The following is a 19,736-nucleotide window of genomic DNA, read 5'->3' on the forward strand; positions in this document are numbered from 1 at the left end:
TCACCATAGGCAAGAACCAGAAGACCATACACCTGTGGCAGCTACTGCAACTATTTTTTGTTAATTTGTCTCAATACTAGAGGATTTATTAACCAGCATGGTGATGTTAAAATTATTTTTAATTGATGAAGTGTGTGATATTCAAGATCTACAGATTGGTTCAATATATTGGAAGGGTGCCTCCACCTTTGCATGAACAGGATATAAGAATTCGGCCAGCCCAGGAGTCTATACTCCCCGGAGTGGCACCCTGGGCTTAGAACTGTTAGATCTGGGACAGGCCATTAGCAGGGGATTCTGTCTCCTCGTCCAACTAGAACATAGGTTGAAACGTGACTCAAATAGCATTCCATTTGCCTCAAGTAAACTTCATTAAGGTACTTATTGCTATGTAGGAAAGGACAGAGAGCTACAACTTCATCAAATTTACAAACTAAATGATTATATGACTCTATCTGTGTTCCTTGCTAATAAACGTTGATATATATATAGCAGAATTCAGTGTGATACAAATTTTCCTGGAAGCATACCACTTGACAGCAAGGTGGAAGGGAAGACACCTGTAGCCCCCCATTACCTGTAATTTTTGAGGCTACTGAGCTCTATCAAAGAGACTCAGAATTGCAGGCAACCAAATTGACTCAGATCTGTTCACAGTAGGTACTCAGCCTTGACATTTCTCTGCCTCAAACCATCTCTTTCATGTCTTATGACAGAGTGTTCACAGGGGGTTCAACTGGGTACTTCTTACAGAACTTGAGTAGACTGACGTGTGTGTGTGTGTGTGTGTGTGAGTGTGTAAATTGCCTTATGCTCCCCACTCCATGTAGCCTCCCCAGACCTCCTTTTCTGAGCCAGTGAGGCCACTCCTTCCCTCTGTGGTCCACACTTCTGAGAAAACATCCATCACACTGCATTACCATCTTTTGTTTGCTAGTCAGCCTCTCGTGTGAGGCTTCAAACTTCTTGAGGCCAAAGATCTTCTTCATCTGCGAGGCATCAGCTCCAAGCACAGAGCTGGAAAGCATTTGAGTGATGTAATATTGACATAAAGACGGAATGTAAAGACTATATTATCCAGGGGTCACGTTACATTCTTCTCACAGTGCTACAGCAGACACACTCCAAGGCCCCACATTTTATATATTTATTCGTTTGTGTTTATTTATATAATGATGAATTTTATAATTGATTTTAGCAACCAAATTCGAGCCCATTTAAAATCTTGTGATATTATACACTCTCAAGAAAGATTTTGGGGCTGATCTAAGGAAGTGTGAATAATAAAGGGGCAGTTGGTTAGGAAACAATATCTATAATACTTCCAGCCTTTTCATTTAGAAAAAATCTGGTATCTGAGTGCTCCCAGCCAGATGCAGGTCAGTCTGAAGCAAGAATGTGAACAGAGTGTCACCCCAAAATCCCGTTGGTGAGATGCCCAGGACTTGTGCTAGAATCACTCATTTTGCTGAATGCTAAAAATACAGCTTCAGTTTTAGGTGATTGCCTTGAAGTGATCTGATCTCAATTTGTTTAGGATGCCTGAGCCCATCATTGAAGCTAGGAACAATAGTAACTGCAATGGCCGACATTGGGGACAGGAGCAGAAATCCCTACCTGGCCGCACTGGCCAGACCACAGTCGTCAGGTAGTGGTGGCCAAAGAGCCACCGGTTCAGTGGTTTGAGGATTTCCTGTCGGAGGGGTGAGGCCGGCTGTGTAAGGTTGTAGGCACAGGCGGCATTCAAGGTTGGTCAACAGCCCCTCGCCTCCAGGGAGATGTTCCCTGGCGCCTGGTCATCATCAGTGACTAAGGGAGATAAACCACTGATTCTCAGCCCCACGAGGCCCAATGCTCCTTTTTATAATAAATATTTTGTAATACTCCCATTACTAACCTAAAATGAAATTAATAGCTTATTTAAGCTACTGATACATAATTTAAAAGAAAACAAAATGCCGTAACTTGGGAATAAAAAGGAATGTAAAACATAATAAAATAATACATATTTCAATATGTGAATGTTCAGACATAATTACAGTAGAAAACATTAAAGCATCAAATGCTTGCAGCCATGTTCTATGTAGCAGTTACAAACAGACTGATGGATGTAAATTTTATTGATGATTAAATACCACGCATGGCCTTGTCACTGGTGATGGTAATTTTCCAATACCATGAACAACTCTTGGTAAAGTTTTTGATGAAACAAAGGACAGATATTATATGATTCCCCTTATACGAAGTACCCAGAATAGGCAAATTCACAGAGCCAGAAAGTGGATTAGAGGTTGTAAAGACCCAACGGGAAGGGGCCTGGGGAGCTATTGCTTAATAGGCACAGAGCTTCTGTCTGCGGTGACGAAAAGTTTTGGAAATATATAGCAGTGATGGTTGCACAACATTTTGAAAGTACTTAATGCCATTGAATTATACACTTAAAAATGGTTAACATGGTAAATTCTATGTTGTGTATTTTTACTACAATAATAAAATACCCAAAAAAGTCTTGCAAAAAAAGTATTTTGTTTATATACAAAACAGAGTTAGATTCTAGTTCAGATAATAGTAAATGGCCTTTCACTTACATGAACGTCCTGCGGGACATTTGAAAGTCATGCAAGACAATTCTTTGTCGTGCAGGCCTATTCCATCACTGGCCAATCCCACGCAGTACCAGTAGGGCACCCCTTCGCTGTGATGAAAATGCCCCCGCCGTGTTCCAATTGCCGTAGGAGGATAGCATCTCCCTCTCGAGAACCACTGAGATGCCGGAAGCAGAGCCACGCAGGTTGCCTGGGTTGGGACCGGCCAGTGCCTGGAGTCCTCGTTGGGACGAGAGTGCTCGGTCCAGAAACCGCAGAAATTCAGTTCTTTGAAGGATCAGCATGGAGCATGAGGAGCCAGGGGAAGAAGGATGTGGGAACTATGACATGAAAGCTGCCGCCGGTTCTGACCCCTGGCACCCCGGCTCCTGGTTTCTCACGCAGAAATGCTCACGGCAGTCCCCTCCCAGACGGTGGAGCTAGAGAGCCTGGGACTCGGCTGGGTGGTGTGGGCTGGCGCGGGATGGGGCAGGGCTGACTCGGCCATCCACAGATGATGCGGCAGTGCTGCTGACTATGACGGTGGCAATAACAGCTGCTATTTATTGAATAATTAGCAAGTTCTTTACTATATTTTCATGTAATTTTAACAACTATTTATTACAGGTGGGAAAACAAGTTCAGGCAGCTGGGAGGTGCTCGGAAAATCAAAAGTCATGGAGAGAAGGCGGGAGCCCAGTCACAGAGATTCCTAGCCGACAGATTCGAATCTGCTCGTTCTGAAGTCCCACGTGCGGATGCGGCCGAGTTCCTCCCCCCAACCCCGCGGTTTGCTGGGGCGTCAGCTGGGGAGCCAGTGCCGCCGGCCGTGCGGGGGTCCAGCCACTTCCCCGCCGGCCGAAGGACACTACCAGCGCCCTCTTCTCCCGCTTTCCTCCGGTCGCAGGGATCTGACTGATGGAGGGGCGCTCAGCCCGCCACCGTGATGCAGCGCCGCTTGGAAAGCACTGACTTCTCCCAAGAGGCTTGGAGCTCCTGGGGCTAGAATGAGTGTGGTTGGCTGACAGCTGCTTCTGGAGCGGCCTCCCTCTCGGACTTCACGCCCGATGGTCGCCTGCAGAGGCTTCCGGGTCCAGCGTGGGACCCCAGGCACAGAAGCAAGACTGAAGTCCCTGTCGCTACTCCTTCCCCTCGTTACAGGGGGCTGGAAAAGCCCACCTCATGCCACTTCCTCCCCCAGAGGACCCTTTAACGTAAACCTTTAATTTTAACCCTTTCCCTGCCGTATCCTGCCCCCGCACACCCAGCGCTTACCGGGACTCACCTGTTTGTGAGCGCTGACGGCCGCAGTCATTTGCTTCTGTGCACAAGATCTTTGTGCGCAGGGCCAAGCCTTCTGCGTCCTCGAACCCAAGCCCGTGCTCCATTGTAATTAAGACAATAATTAGATACGTAGCACTAATAATTAGGGCAACTGCCTTCTTCTTCTTTTTTTTTTTTTTAACACTTTCACACACCTCATTTGATCCTCTTGACAATCCTGTCAGGCAGGTGTTATTGTCATTCCTGTTCTACAGATGAGGAAACATGAGGCCCGGGTCACACCCCTGGAATCCGGCAGAACTGGGTCAGGAGTTCAGGTCCTTTCATTGCAAGCCCCAGTGCCTTCAGCAAGGGATTTGTGTGTCTGCTGGAGAGTCCTCTGAGGGAGTCTCTTGAAAAATCATTCTGCCTCAGATTTTGATGTCTCAAGTACTTTAGCAGTTTCTTCAAACAGGAGCAAGACTTTGTACTTTTTCCTCAAAGTATTTCAATTATTTCACACTCATGAACCAGTTTAAGACTACAGAACTTCAGTAAGACTCACACAGCGGGCGTTGTGTTCTTGTTTCTCTGAGGGAGCAACAGAGAGAGTCATCCACGTCTATGGGCCCGTCTGGGTTCCTGGACCAGGAGGGAAATGGAGAGTCCAGCCAGGGAAGGCCCAGACCCCTTCCTGCCTCCAGGGTAGCATTTGCAGCCAATGGGTAATTATGAAAGGTGTGCGATAAAGTTCAGAGGCACACATGTGGATCCAAACAGGCATAGCAAGACAAGGAGCCAGAAGGCCAGGCCACGCACAGTGGAGAGCACGAGAATCGAAGGAAATCAAAATATGTGTTTATATCCATAGGACTGCCTGGAGGCAGAGGCCAGGAGCTGGGGAGTTAGGCTCCAGGAGGCTGAGGTTCTTGGGTCTCAAGGTCCCAGCCAGCTCGGCTCCCCACACTGCTCCCCACGGTCTTGATGTGTCAGGTCAGAGGGCCAGAACCCCCAGCTTCATCACAGGGAGCAGTGCACAGAGCTCAGGAGAAAGGCTAGAGCGAATCATGAATCCAAAGGGACAGGCAAACAGGAGAACCCAGACAGGAGGGCACACCAAAAGGAGCCAGCGGATCCATTCCTCGCGGGGTGGGGCTGTGACAGGCAGCAGCGTGGATCGGTAGCCACAGAAAGGAACAGTCAGCTCACACCACGAATAGGTGTTCACACCAAAAGAGTTCTAATCTTTTGACAATCAATCCGATTGCTTTCTCTTCTGTTCCCTCTCAAGTTGCAGGAAGTCATGATTTTGAAGGAGGCAGTTCTCAGAACGTGATGCTCTGATTGGCCCCCAAACCTCCATCCTGAGCTCCAGCCTCCGCCCTCCTGAAGCCGTTGGATTACCTGCTGCTGCTATGAACAAGGAGGGTCTTCAGACAGCTTCTAGAATTTCAAGCTGGAAACGCTCCCAGGGAGAAGACATGGTCAACCCTACATCTCTGGTGAGGCCCAACCACCCTCCTGGAACTCAGAGGCAGCCTGAGGTATGTGTGAAGGAGATCTCAGAACAGGATCAAGCATTTTATTACTTTTATCTAATAACTCTTATTCTTTATTAAATAAATGACACAGAGACATAAATTAATAGAACATCGAGGAAAGGAAAAAGTTTACCCACGCTATCAACACTCCAGGTTGAACCGGTTTTCATTTGTTCCAGTTCCGGTTCTATTCATTAGCGTACGTCATTTTTATGTAGCTGAAATCATAGTAGTGTGTAATGTATTCTTTTTATCACTTAAAATGAAACCATACACTCTTTTTTATGTTGTTACGGACTCTTCATAATTGTTTTTGGCTCAATACAGCTCCTGAGAGGTTGTGTCCCCTCACGTGCCCGACCTTCTCCCTCCAGGGCTCTTCCACACTGCTTTCAGCTCTTCACCACTGTGCCGAAGACTACGAGGAACACGTGAGCGCATGACTCAGAAGCCTCAGGGAAGATGGAGGGCGAGGTGCTGGCAATTTTTCCGGCAACTCTTTGCGTGAGATGACATGCAACAGGGAGCAGGGCTATTCTGGCCTTGTGGGGAGAGAGATTGGAAGACGTGACATTTGTTCCACAGCTGGCTGGCGGCACTGGTTCTGAGCTTTTGTAGAGAGGAGGTGAACAGGCAGCAGCAGAAGGTGTGTTTTTGATGAAAGGTCTATGAGACCTGGGGCAAAGCACTGTCACTTTCTGGTCCAGGTGTGGAAAAGACAGTGGCCCTAGGTCAGGGAAGCAGGGCGCATCAGCAGGCGTTGCCGTGCCCCTAAAATGGCGCAGATGGAACCTGTTCATGTGGGTGGAGCAGCTGGGGTAGAAGCAGAGTGCCCCCCTCCGAGAGCTTACAGGCTGAGGGATCCACGAGCAGGCAAGAGCAGAAAAGAAGTAGATCTGGTCCTTAGCATGCATGAGACACTTGCAAGGGACTCTAAGAACTGACTGGGGGCTCTGAGGCAGGGGCTTGAAGTCCTCCAGTTGTGCATGTGGGCCCGGAGTCAAGGACTCTGGATGCCATCGCTATCCGATTCTCGTCTGTACCCGTAGGCCGGATAGGCTGGGAAGAGTCCGGGGTTGGATCTTTTCTTTTGATTATTTTCCTAGGATAGCTTCCCAGAAGCAGAATTACTGGGTTAAAGGGCACCAAAGGTTTTTGCCCCTGTGGGAATTCCCAGCATCAGTTCTCAGGCCCGGCTACCATGTTCTTCTTTTCTCTGCCCCAGTCCCTTCCCTACTCTCCCTTTCTCTCAACACTGCCACCCCTCTCTACACCCATGGGGGTGCTCCCCATCCAAGACCAACCCTACCCCCTCCCTCCTCTCTCACTGTCTCTGAAGACAGACTCGTGGGTCCATTGCATTTTGAAGCACTGCTCCAAGGATATAATGAGGGAATGACTGGGACATTTAAAACAAGCGAAAAGGTGCAAAAACTTTAGAAGTCTTGTTAGGACTATTTCACTTATAATCCCTGATTCTTTCTTGAGACAGTTACTAGATATCCATTTAAGACATCAGATCCTCTTCACCTGGGGGCCATGGTGAAGATTTGGGGGTCTAGGTCAGCCAGGGGCCTGGTCAGGAAAACGAAACCACACGAGTTATGTTTAACAGAGAGAATGTAATGTAAGGAACTGATTAATCAGGTACTGAGTGACTGAGAGTAAAAAGGGAGACACTAGGTAGCCCAGAAACAATAACTGCAGGAAACAGCGCCCAACCTGGACTAGGGGAACTAGAAGCTTGGAGAAGGTTTCCACGGAGTTGAGACTCAGACTCTGAGGAGGGGTGTTATAGGTTGAATTATATCCCCCCAAAAAAGACATGTTGAAGTCCTAACCCCTAGTATCTCTCCATGTGACCTTATCTGAAAATACGGTCCCTAGAGAGGTAATCAAGTTAAAACTAGTTTATCAGGATGGGTCCTAATCTAACATAGCAGTGTCCTTATAGAAAGGGGAGATGTGGACACAGAGACAGAGGCGCAGAGGAAAGATGAGAAGACGCACAGGGAGAAGACCGCCGTGTGACTGGAGTGATGCATCCACCAGCCAACGAAGCCCCAGGATTGCCAGGAACACCCAAAGCGACAAGAGGCAAGGAAGAATTCTCCCCTAGAGCTGTCAGAGGAAACACAGCCCTACGGACACCTTGATCTCAGACTTCTGGCCTCCAGAACTGTCACAGAATACATTTCTGTTGTTTTAAGCCACGCAGCTTGTAGTGCTGTGTTTTGGTAGCCAAGAGAGTGCTCAGCCAGTGCTCTCTCTGAGGGGACACCATGAGCTGGTTCTGAGAGTATGGAAGCAACTGGAAGCTGGAACCAACCACTACTAGAATCACCTGCCACTACTAGGATGGAACACTCTGGTTGGCATGACGCTGACAGAGACAATGAGCAAAACAGAAGTGCCCTCTCTCTCTTCCAGCCTTCCTGTCACCTCTTATTTGCTCCTTGGCCAATGCCCATGTAATGGGGGGCCAGCTGTCAGGGGAGAAACATTGTGTGCCAAGTCCTGGCTTCACAGAACTGACTCTGGCAGGTGGAGGGGGAGCTGAGAGACAAGAGCCTAGTACCCAGCATCGGGCATGGAAGCTTGGGTGGGGAAAAAAACCTCATCTTTATTTTCATTATCCTCTCTCTGAGATCTAGCATTCCCTTCCCTTATGAATATGGGCCAAAAATAAATGGAGAAAACCACAGTAGTATTAGCAGAACCTATAACTCTGTCACTAATGTTTTCATTGCACGTTAGAGTTGCTGCAGATATTTCAAATTATCATTTACGCTTATCACCACTACTTAAAAATTACGGTAGGTGTTAGACTTGCTGCTAGATCTGGTAATTCAATATGCTAATAAAGGGGCAAACGGATTACCAGCATGATTTTGTTTTTTAATGTTTTCATAACTTTATTTAGTGTATGACTTCCTTTTGTACTTGAGTTATTATTGTATTTTATGCATTAAAAATCTTATTTTGGAAAGATGACCAAAGACTTCACCAGACTGACAAAGGAGTCCATGGCACCAAAAAATAGCTGAAGTATCATTAGGAGGAAGGAAGGATAACCAGGCAGAGCAGAGGATTTTGGGCAGTGAAACTGTTCTGTATGATACTGTAATGATGGACACGTGACATCATATATTTGTCCAAACCTGCAGAATGGACAACACCAAGCATGACCCTAACGTAAACCATGGAGTCTGGGTGTTAATGACGTGTCAATATAAGTTCATCAATTGTAACAAATGGACCGCTCTGCTGGAGGATGTTGATAATGGGGGAGACTATGCATGTGTGTAGGCAAGAGGTCTATGGGAAATCTCTGCACCTTCCTCTCAACTTTGCTGCAAACCTAAAACTGCTCTAAAAATTCAAGTGTATTAAAAAAGGAGGTGACAAACCTCTGACACAGATCCTTTCCTCTTTATTCCAGAAATTGGGTCTCATCCACTGGTGACACAGACACTGGTTCAGTGGGTGGGGGCTGGAGTTCTTATTCCAAACACAGACATGAAGGGGGTGCATTGGGAGTGGTGGTCTGACCCCAGCCTTCTTTGGTGTGACCTGGTGCACAAGGTTGCTTCTTTCTTGGGCATCCACTGGTAGAGTAGAAGGTTTACCTTTCCCTTTCTCCCAGGACTCAAATGCTGGTCACCGCTCCCAAGCGGGCCAGCTCCACGGACGTCCACCCAGGGCTCCTCACTCCAGCGGGCCGTGCACTGGGTTTGAAGCTCTGCTGTTGATGTCTTAAATTCTGAACAATTTTAAGCAAGGGGTGCCTCATTTTCATTTTGCACCGGGCCCTACAAATCGTGTAGCCAGTGTTCCTCGCAGGAAACGTGTGGGCTGGGCTTTGAGGTCCAAACATTTAGGGTATAAGAGACTGTACTTTCATTCCTCACATGAATTAATAATTCAGTTCTGCTACTTAATAAAGGCCAAGCCTCACCCCACTGACTTCTCCCAGTCATTCTCATAACGATTTGTTTTTCTACCTGAGGAAAGGAAAAATAGTGAAAGGAAGTGGGGTTTTTGTATTATTCAGATACTCTTGGTCTCGACATCTTTGAGAACTCCTAATTGAGAAATGGATAAAGCGTTTGTAAAATGACGTTTGACGTCACTTCTGGATGTACGGCAGATCAGAAATTTGAGACTTGTATACAACCTCCGGGTGGTGTGGGGTTTGCTTGGCTTTTGTTATTTTGTTTTTTAACATGTCTGACTGGAGGTGCTATCGAAGTCCCAGAGACAAAACTTCGCAGGTACTGATGGCTCAGTCCCGAGAGCCGCGGTTCGAAGGCCTCAAGCTTGCAGTGTCTTCAGGAAGATGCGTCCCTGGGCCTGCGGCAGCCTGAGAAGCTGGCTCCTTTCTTCCTGCATCTGGATGGGGCAAAAAACCAGTGGTGGGACATCCACAGCCTGGACTGCAGCACTTCACCCCACCAATTAGAATTTTAAAAGCTTTCAAAAAAGCCAGGGGGTGGCTGAGCAGTTAAGTTCACATGCTCCGCTTCGGTGGCCCAGGGTTTCACCGGTTCAGATCCTGGGGCAGACATGGCACCGCTCATCAGGCCGTATTGAGGCGGCGTCCCACATGCCACAACTAGAAGGACCCACAACTAAAAAAAATATACCACTATGTACTGGGGAGATTTGGGGAGAAAAAGGAAAAAAAATTCGCAATAGTTGTTAGCTCAGGCTCCAATCTTTAAAAAAATTTTTGAAAGAAAAATAAATTAAAAAAACCAGCCGTGGAATTGTTTCATTGGCTCTTTCAATGGGTACCTGTGTCGCCGGCTGAGGGACAGCACATCTCCTCAGGCACATTTCAGAGCAGCAGCACCTTCCTCCTTCCACATCAGGGACCGTCTCCCTGTGAGTGAGCTGTCAGAGATGGAGCCTGGGGAAGCCATGGAGGAAATCCACAGGGCAGGCAGGGTTCCTCAGCTGGATTCTGATGCTGTGAGGTTTTCCTCACACCTGAGCTCACTTGCTCCTCATCTAATCACTCAAACACATATTTAGGAGCGCATGCAGAGGGCATCAGAACACAGCTCTGCAGCTAACTCTGTAGCTAGACCAGCCGTGTGGTCCTGGGCAATGATTACCCACACTGCTCTGGGGTTCCCTGTTCACACGATGTGGATAATGAAGGCACTTCATCAGCTCCACCAGGGCTGCTGGGAGGATTAAGTGAACTAACTGACATAAAGCACTAGAACAGGGCCTGGCACACAGCAGGCATTCTGGAAACAGTAGCTTGAAAACACGCCTGAGGGTTATGCACATCTCTCTAGGCGCCTGGGAAACGTACACCATAGTCTGTCTTCTAGGACTGGGTATTTACATCGTGCTTCTCGGATCCTCGGGGTTCCAGTGAAGGGCATCCATGGCCCATGGGAGATGAGGAGGGGAGGACAGGAAGCAGGCAGCACCTCACTTCTACTCCACTTAAGACAAGAATCTTTTGGGCCAGCCCCAGTGGCCTAGTGGTTAAGTTCAGCACACTCTACTTCAACATCCCAGGTTCAGTTCCCAGGCTCGGACCTATACCACTCTGTTAGCAGCCATGCTGTGTTGGCAGCCCATAAACAGAGGAAGACTGGGATAGACGTTAGGTCAGGGCAGATCTTCCTCAGCAAAAAAATTTTTTTACAAAAAGAGTCTTTATCTAATGTATATATTGAGTTTTCAGAAAAGATTTCACTTGAAGAAAACCTCCCAAGCAAGGCCATAAAGGGTTTGAAACCACTGCTCTTGGAACCTAGTATCTAAATGGAGACCCAGGAAATGCACCCAGGACACAAGCAAGCAGTCCCACACGACTGAACATAGTTAGGCTTCGTATCAGTCAGGGTCATGGAGGGAAAGAAGTGGCACACACTCAAATGGGTTATTAGAGGAGTGTCATGAAGGGTCTATCAGTGTAGGTAGGGTTTAGGGAAGCGAGGGAGAGATGACGTGGTGCCCGGAGCCAGCACCCCTCATAGGGCTGAAGAGGGACAGGCAAGGAGTGTCTGTATTCCAGAGAGGATGGATGTGGAGAGGGTGCCTGACAGCAGCTGAAGACTTTGTAGAGGGAGGCACCCAAGCTGGGGGAACCCGTTAGGGACGGAGCCAGGAGAACGGATACTCTGACTACACTCTCTTCCCACCCTTCAACCCTCTTCAGGTGCCTCCCAATGTCCAAACCCAACCAGAAGCCAAAGGGGCAAGGGAGGCTATTGATATATTAACATAGCTCCTGTGGTGTGCTGGTAAATAAATATTTAACAAGCTCTCTGCGTGTGTGCACACTTATTTATAGTGTTTGCCAATTTCCATGGTGCAAATATTCCTACCATGGTCACCAAACATGGAGCTAAGAAGAGATGCACATAATCAGCTCTCACGGGCTCCAGCACACCACTCAAATGGACCATATGGGTCAGGCTCCCAGGTCACAGAGCAGGGTGGAGAAGGACAGAGAACAGATCTGGAAGGACAAACAAAAGATGTCCGGTGCTTGTGTTGCTGCCCATGCTGCAGCTGCCAGTATTAGGCCAAGGGTTCTGTCGTCTGCACCAAGGATGTCAGTGCCTCCATCTTCAGCATCAGCATAACTGCCATTTGCAATGCTAATAAATAATGGTATGTTCAATAAACATTCAGCAGGTCAGTAGTGTAGGTGAGAGAGAGAACGAGACAGGGAGAGAGAGAGGGACATGTAAATTGCACTCCAGGCTGGGAAACGTCTGCATTCCTCACAGATAGCCACACTGCCAATAAAGACACAAGGTGGGCAGTGGTGGGGAGCTGTGCTTCTCCAACTTCAATTAACTTCATCTGATAGCTCAACAGTATCCTATAACTAGCTAGGGATACGTCTTGTGGAGGAAGGAGGGGTGACACACTAGAAATGGGAGTCCCAGGGGTGGGGGCAGGACAGAATACACCATCTGGCATGAGCTCCAGGTTTTAGAGATCATAGCACCACCTTATGTAGCTGCAGAGCCGTTCAACTGTTCTGAACCTGTGTGGCCCATCTTGACTGAGCCATTGCTCGAGGGACCAAAATTCTGTGATGCTTAGGAGTAGCTCTCTGGGTCCTAGCACTGTTTCTCTGCATGTGGAAAGCATAGTTCCAATTCTCTGGGCAACTGTGTGAAATAGGAGCTCAGCAACGGCCACCACCTACCCACCAGACCTACCACAAATGGTCTGTCCTGACATCACCATTATCCACCACGACAATGTCTCAAGTTCTGCTTCCAAGACAGAAGCATCATGAACTTACCAGGTAAAATTGCTTACCAGGTATAGAGGCTGGCCCAGTCAGAAAGCCAGGTCCAAAAGAGGACTCTGTGACAAAAGAAATGACACAAAAGTGAAATCTTCCCTTCCACTCCCAAAATCCACTTCTGCATCATCCGTCTCCATTCTCCTCTCGGAATTATGTACTGATGAGCAGGTAACGTGAATTTATATTGACAATCCCTCCTTAAGATTTGAGAGGAGAATTCTAACAGCATCCACTCCTATTGCTTATGGGAAACCAAAGGCACTGGGCAGACCTCTACCAGAGGGCTGGTAAAGAGAAAAGAACCAGCACAGGGCCTGTGAAAATATCCTGGGGCACAGAAGACAGAGCACAGCTCTCAACGCAGAGGAAGAGCACAGCCTTGAGCACTGCTTAATACACAAGACAGAAGAAAATGCCAGAAAACAGACTGTAAACAAGACTTTAACAAAAATGAGGGGGAATTGAGATCTGTGGATCTGGCTAAGAGGCAGAGAAACAGAAAAGGAAATTGATGAGATGGGGAAAACGAAAAGCTAAAAATTCAATTAAAAAATTAAATCTGCATTAAAATCAGGAAAGAGAAACCAAAAACCCGCAGAAAACATAATCCAAATATAAAGAATAAGTTTGCCTAAGAGGGTAGATCTTAAACTTTCTCATCACAAGATAAACAAAATTTTGTAACCGTGTGCAGTGATGGATGTTAACCAGACTTATTGTGGTGACCATTTCACAATATATACAAATATCAAATTATTACACTGTACACCTGAAACTAATATAATGTTATATGTCAATTATACCACACTCTAGAAAAAGAATAAGTTTGCCAAGCTCTATGATAATATAGAAGAAAAAGATGACAAAATGAAACTAGCAGATATAAAGACTACACAAGAGGGACCCAATATATGGGCTATTGTCTTGTCTCTGAAAGAGAATCAGAAACCGAGGAAACAAAAGCAGAATGCTAGATATTATGTAATACAGGAGTTCTTTTTTCCTTTGGAAAAACAATTGCATGGTATAGTGACTAACAGCTCAGACCCTAGAGTGAAGTAGACCTACGTTCCTCTCTCTTCTGAGAGAGAGGGGTCCGGGGGAGACCCTGGATGCTGAATGCTGTGCTGGGGCAGCGGGTGGAGCCCAGGCCTGGAGCAGGCAGATCAGGTCTCATGCATCCAGGGGCACCGAGCAAGGGAGAGGGGCTCTCGGAGGAGAGGCTGATGGAGCATCAGGAGAGCAAATGAAATCGAAGATTCAGAGACAGGATGTTCTGCACAAAGAATCTTCCTTCAGGCCCTGCTACTGCGTCTCAGTGCCGTCGAGTCCCGAGGGTTTGAGCTGTGGGGGGAACACCGCCGACACGGGCGTCCTGTGACGCGCTCACAACTGGTCATTTCTGTCCACAGTCACGCAGCTGCTCTCTCCAGCCCAGGCCAGCACCTCAAGTGTGAGAGGTTTTGAGGCAGAAGATTCCAAAACCCATGAAACTGCAAGACAATCGATGTTTATTTTTTGAATACATTCGGGGTAATTTGTTATGCAGCAATGGTTAATTAATATATAACTCTCCTGAGGACGGATGTATTTAGGACTTGCCCAAGGCCTGTTGACCTCCTATGAGCGCTGGAACTCCATCTCATCATCTCTGAATGGGGAAGGACAATAGCTATCACCTCATAGGGTTGTCACCAGTGATACGTACAGAGCACTTAGCACTGTATCTGGCAAAAGTTTCCACATTTCAAAGGGGTTCACTGAGTACCAAGAAAAGTTAACGACAAGAGACCAACCCATAGATACACATGACAGAATTTGTAAATATCAAGACTGCAGGAAAAAAATCATATAAGCATTGAGGGGAGAGGGATAGTTAATGTAAAAAGGAAGAAAACCCATGTGACTTCAAACTTCTCCCATAAATCCATGTTAAATGCGAAAAGAACGTGTCAACCGTTACAGTTTTGAGGGAATAGGGTAGTTAATCAAGACCATGGACTCAGTCAAGTCCTGTATAAAAACAACAAAGAAATAGTCTCAGCTCTTCACGCACTTGGAAAGTCTGTCTTCTCTATACGTCCTTCTTCAGACAAGGACTGAAAGGCTTTTTACAGAAACCAAGACACAGCAAATAAAGAACTCAACAAAGGCTAATTTGTGTTGTGAAAGGGCAGTGGTGAGCACTAAAACCTGTTATATGTTAAACGAAGCCTAAATAATTATTGGAAATATGATTACAAGATAGAATGCAAATGTCAAAAAAATAATTAATTATAACTTTGATGAGACTCCAGATTATACCAACAAAGGTAGATAGGCGAGAAAGTAGATGGAAGTAAAAGCATGCTAAGTTTTTACCTTACTCAGGGGGAATTAATAGATACTGTTTCATTCTTGTCATTGGTGATAACAGAACGATGAGTCAAGTGTATGTTTAGAGATACAAGTAGGCACTAGCACTATTTTAAAATATTGCGTGTGTTAGGGTAGACTAACTGCTAAAACGAAGAGTCCCACAATCTCAGTGAGGCTCAGAGTAAAATCTACTTCTTGCTCATGGCACAGTCCAGCGCAGGCGGTGCGGAGGAAGCAGGGGGTTCTACTCACAGGCCCCACTTAGCTGCAAGGACAGCGAGAAGCGTGGCTCAGCTGTCCGCCCAAGAAAAAGGAACGTGGGTTCGAATGAGCGCCAGCAGTCTGGTCACCAAATATTTATACTTCCTTCTTCCTTCAGAGAGAAGGCCTACCTCTCCCACTATCAGTACTGTACTAGTCAGGCTTCAGTCAAGACAACAGAAACTAGTCTAGTATTTCAAATGAGGAATGCAATTCAGGGAACCGGGTGCTTACACAATCATTGGAACCAGAGGTCAGGGAAAACCATGGCTAGCTGTTGAGAAACAATGTGCAGAAATTACAGGAAGCTACCATTCATGACCTCGGCTGTCTGAGGCACCCGAGCAGGCAACACGCAATGTCTCACTGTACGGTGGCTGCAGCCCGCGTGTAGCACAGAAGTCAGGACACCGCCATCCGTCCGAGATTCCACCTGCTGCTGCCGGAGGAACATGTACCTTCTCCTTCTCTTCCACCTTCCTAATCTCAAACGAGTAATTCTCAATGGCAGAACCTAAACTGGAACCTCAATGGCAAGGGATTCTGAGAAATAAGTGCTCAGAAGGGGGTGAAGATAAGGAGGAGCTGACCGCTGACCTTCTAAGTCACTGAGAGAAAAACCGTAGAAAACAGTGCAATCAGTTCTCATTAGCCACTGTAGTTATGTTCTGTAAAGTCACCGCGAGCACTGAATTAGCAAATGCTGAGCCATTGCTCCTGGGGAAACACAGGGTTAGAGTCCTGTGAGCTTCTGGTCACAACAATTTTGTCAACTGATCACTACATAACCTTATTTTATGTGTGTTTCTGTGTAAAGACACCTTATTTGATATATATTGTTGAATGAAGTCACTGAAGTCACTGCCAACAGCACTGTAACTCATGCCTGAACGAAGCTGATCTAACACGTGTATTTTACCTATAAGGCACATCACAGCTTCCTTGGACCAGGGAACACTTGACAGCTCTTCAGCACTATGCTTGGTGGTCATTCTAAACAGTGAAATCACCAAAAAAAGGCATGAAAATGCAAAAAGCATGGCACTAAATAGGCCACACAAAGGACGCTTGTTTACGACGAGAGCTGAAACGAGAAGGCAGAGCGTTGCCTTGTTCAACCTCAGCTGGGAACTTGTGTGTTGAGCGGCTCAGATTTTCCCTGCTCTGCACACGTCTGTGTAGGACCACAGAAGGGCCTGCAAGTTGACTTTGAGGTTACAAATACATTTTATTCAGTAAGTGAATTCTCAAGTAGCAAGCCCTCAAACAATGAGGATGCACATATATAACAAAAGATAGAAAGTAGAGAAAATAAAGCACTAAAATAGAAAACAACAAATAAAACACACATTTAAGATATCCAGTGTAATCAAAGGCAAATGAAATTACCAAGGCAACACTGGTCATCTATCAAATTGTCAGACCAGAGGGGCTGGCCCCGTGGCCGAGTGGTTAAGTTCACGCGCTCCGCTGCAGACGGCCCAGTGTTTCATTGGTTCGAATCCTGGGCGCGGACATGGCACTGCTCATCAGACCACGCTGAGGCAGCGTCCCACATGCCACAACTAGAAGGACCCACAACGAAGAATACACAACTATGTACCGGGGGGGTTTGGGGAGAAAAAGGAAAAAATAAAATCTTTAAAAGAAAATAAAAATAAAAAAATAAAAGTGACACATTTATTTATAAAAAAAAAAAAAAAATTGTCAGACCAGATTAGAATATTGGTAAGCAATAATAGAATTATTGGTAAGCTATTAACTTTCTCAAAAGAAATTTCATAGAAATATCAAAAGCCTTAAAAATGTTCAGACTCTGGGGGCCGGCCCAGTGGCGCAGCAGTTAAGTTTGCACACTCTGCTTCAGCAGCCCGGGGTTCGCAGTTTCGGATCCCGGGTGTGGGCCTACACGCAGCACTTGGCAAGCCATGCTGTGGCGTGCGGCCCACATATAAAAAAAATAGAGGAAGATGGGCACGGATGTTAGCTCAGGGCCAGTCTTCCTCAGCAAAAAAAGAGGAGGATTGGCAGCAGATGCTAGCTCAGGGCTAATCTTCCTCAAAAAAAAAAAAATGTTCAGACTCTGATCTAGCTGCAAATCTGGAAGCTCCATCCTAAGTTAATAGGCCTGGAGGTACACCAAGATCTAATTACAAGAATATTTATCTCAGTAAAATTTACAACAGCGAAAAGAAAGTATAAATAACCTAAATGTCCTATAAGAGAAGACTGGCTAATAAATTATGGTCCCTCTGCACAATAAAACACTATGCAGCCTTCAGTCATAATGTCATAGAATGATATTAAATCATGGGAAGAGGCTTATCATAAAAGTCCACCAAAATTTAGAAAATAGTATATAGAGTTTGATTTCCTTTTTTTATCTAAAAGAGAAAAAGGAGAAACTTACATAATTATTTAAATAATGGTGAAAAAAGACATGGAATTAATTTAAAGGTTATCTTCTTAAACGCTTAGCAAATTAGGGTGAAATATAAGTATATTTAAGGAATTAAATGTTCCAATGCCAATATCATCTTTTGATATGAAACTGATTATGTTAAAGTAAGGGAAAAACAAAGATACCACTATTATTTAAGTTCTCATCAATGAAATAAGATAAAGAAAAAAAGAAGTACAACATCATTATTGAAGGAAGGAAATAAATATCTTACTTACATGAGATTTATCTGTGTACCTAGAAAACAATTAAATCAATAAAAATCTTTTAGAAATAAATTGGAGCATTAGGTGAGACTTCTGGTAAAAATAAATACAATAAGCACATGAAAAGATGTCCAACATCATTGATCACTAAGGAAGTGCAAATTAAAACCACAACGGTGTACTAATACACATCCACTGGAATGGCTAAAATGTAAAAGTCTGACCACACTGAGTATTAGCAAAGGATATGGAAGAAGTGGGACTCTCATTTACTGCTGGATCAAAGTGATATGATCATTTGGAAAATGGTTTGGAAAACAGTTGGGCAGTTTGCTAAAAAAAAGTTAAACACATCCCCCACATAGAACCCAGTCAATCCACTTGTAGGTATTTACCCAAGAGAAGAGAAATCACGTGGCCACACACAGACTTGTGCACAAATATTCATAGCAGCTTTATTTGTAAATGCCCCAAACTGAAAACAACAAGCAAACGTCCATCAGTAGGTAAATGGATAAACAGATTGTGGAATATGACAGATATGACAGAAGACTAGACAGCAATAAGAAGAAATGAACTATTGATACACAAAACAACGTGAATGAATCTCTAAATAATTATGCTAAGACAAGCAAAAAAGGGATACATACTGTATGATTCCATAACAAATTTTAGAAAATGCAAACTAATCTATAGTGCCAGAAAGCAGATGAATGGTTCTCTTGGGCCAGGGGCTGGTGCCAGGAAGGGATGGATAACAAAGGGACATATGAGAGCTTTTGGGGTGATGATTGTGGTTATGTTTTTATAAATGTATACAGATGTCAAAATTCATGCAGGCATCATTCTAAGTATGTACAGTTTATTATGTCAATTATACCTCAATAAAACTAAAAAATAAGTAAATAAACAAATAAATACAATAACCCATAAACACTGTTTTTACTTACTAGGAATAGCCAGTTAGAAAATATAATGGGAAAATGTCTCATTCAACAATCCATCACTAAATATCAAATAGCCTATAACAAATTTAATAAGCAATGTGGTTGGCAGCATGTGAAAAAAATTATAAGTCTTTGTGATGATTTTAATCTTTGGAAAAAAACAGATTTGACTAAATGAAAAGCACAATATGCCCTCATTGTGTTGTAGTGGATGCTGTGATGCGCCCTCCAGATTTCCCTCTTCAGGAACTCACCTCCTTAGCTGCTGATGGCTCTCAGCTGCCTTGTCCTCCAGGAACCTCCCTCAATTGAAGAAAGCCACCTCCTCTCCCGGGGTGGTCTCATCGAGTGACCGGTCAACGGTGGAGGAGGAAGCTTTACAAAAACCTGGTCCCCTTGCCTCAATTTGGGACAACTACCAAGTTCCATCCTAGCCCCAGAACTCCCCTGGGGTTAGCTGAGGGCTTTGTCCTGACTTCACTGGGGTTCAGCCACTTCGTCTGCTCGGTCCCGCTTCCTTCAGCCCACATAGGCACCGATCTCAAGAGGACCCCCTAAAAAACCTCCTGCACGCACTCCTCCCTCTGCCTCTGCTTCCCAGGGAACTCGACCGCCAACAGAGTGTGACGGCATCAACTACACCCACACTGAAGCGCACATTCAACACGATTTCTCATCAGAATAACAGTGGAATAATTTTATTAAGCGAAAATAACTAAGAAGTTTTGGAGAGAAAAAAGAAACAACAAAGTTAGACTTGAAACACTAGAAATTAAATTTTGTTATAGAGCTATAATAATATAAACAAAATATTAATGAT

The 19,736-nt window shown here is 45.3% G+C and overlaps 2 long non-coding RNA genes across 2 annotated transcripts; one reads left to right on the forward strand and one right to left on the reverse strand.

Annotated features, from left to right (window-relative positions):
* Positions 1–1,053: 1,053 nt before the first annotated feature.
* LOC139081434 (uncharacterized) lies at positions 1,054–3,977 on the reverse strand. The gene is made up of 2 exons (XR_011536540.1): positions 3,871–3,977; positions 1,054–3,587 (listed from the first exon to the last, which is right to left on the reverse strand). It is a non-coding gene; the product is annotated as an uncharacterized lncRNA (long non-coding RNA).
* On the forward strand, positions 2,732–9,782 carry LOC139081433 (uncharacterized). The gene is made up of 4 exons (XR_011536537.1): positions 2,732–3,799; positions 5,140–5,392; positions 5,764–6,035; positions 7,344–9,782. It is a non-coding gene; the product is annotated as an uncharacterized lncRNA (long non-coding RNA).
* Positions 9,783–19,736: the final 9,954 nt, after the last annotated feature.

Source organism: Equus przewalskii, chromosome 2 (assembly GCF_037783145.1).
Source record: "Equus przewalskii isolate Varuska chromosome 2, EquPr2, whole genome shotgun sequence".
Taxonomy (NCBI): domain Eukaryota; kingdom Metazoa; phylum Chordata; class Mammalia; order Perissodactyla; family Equidae; genus Equus; species Equus przewalskii.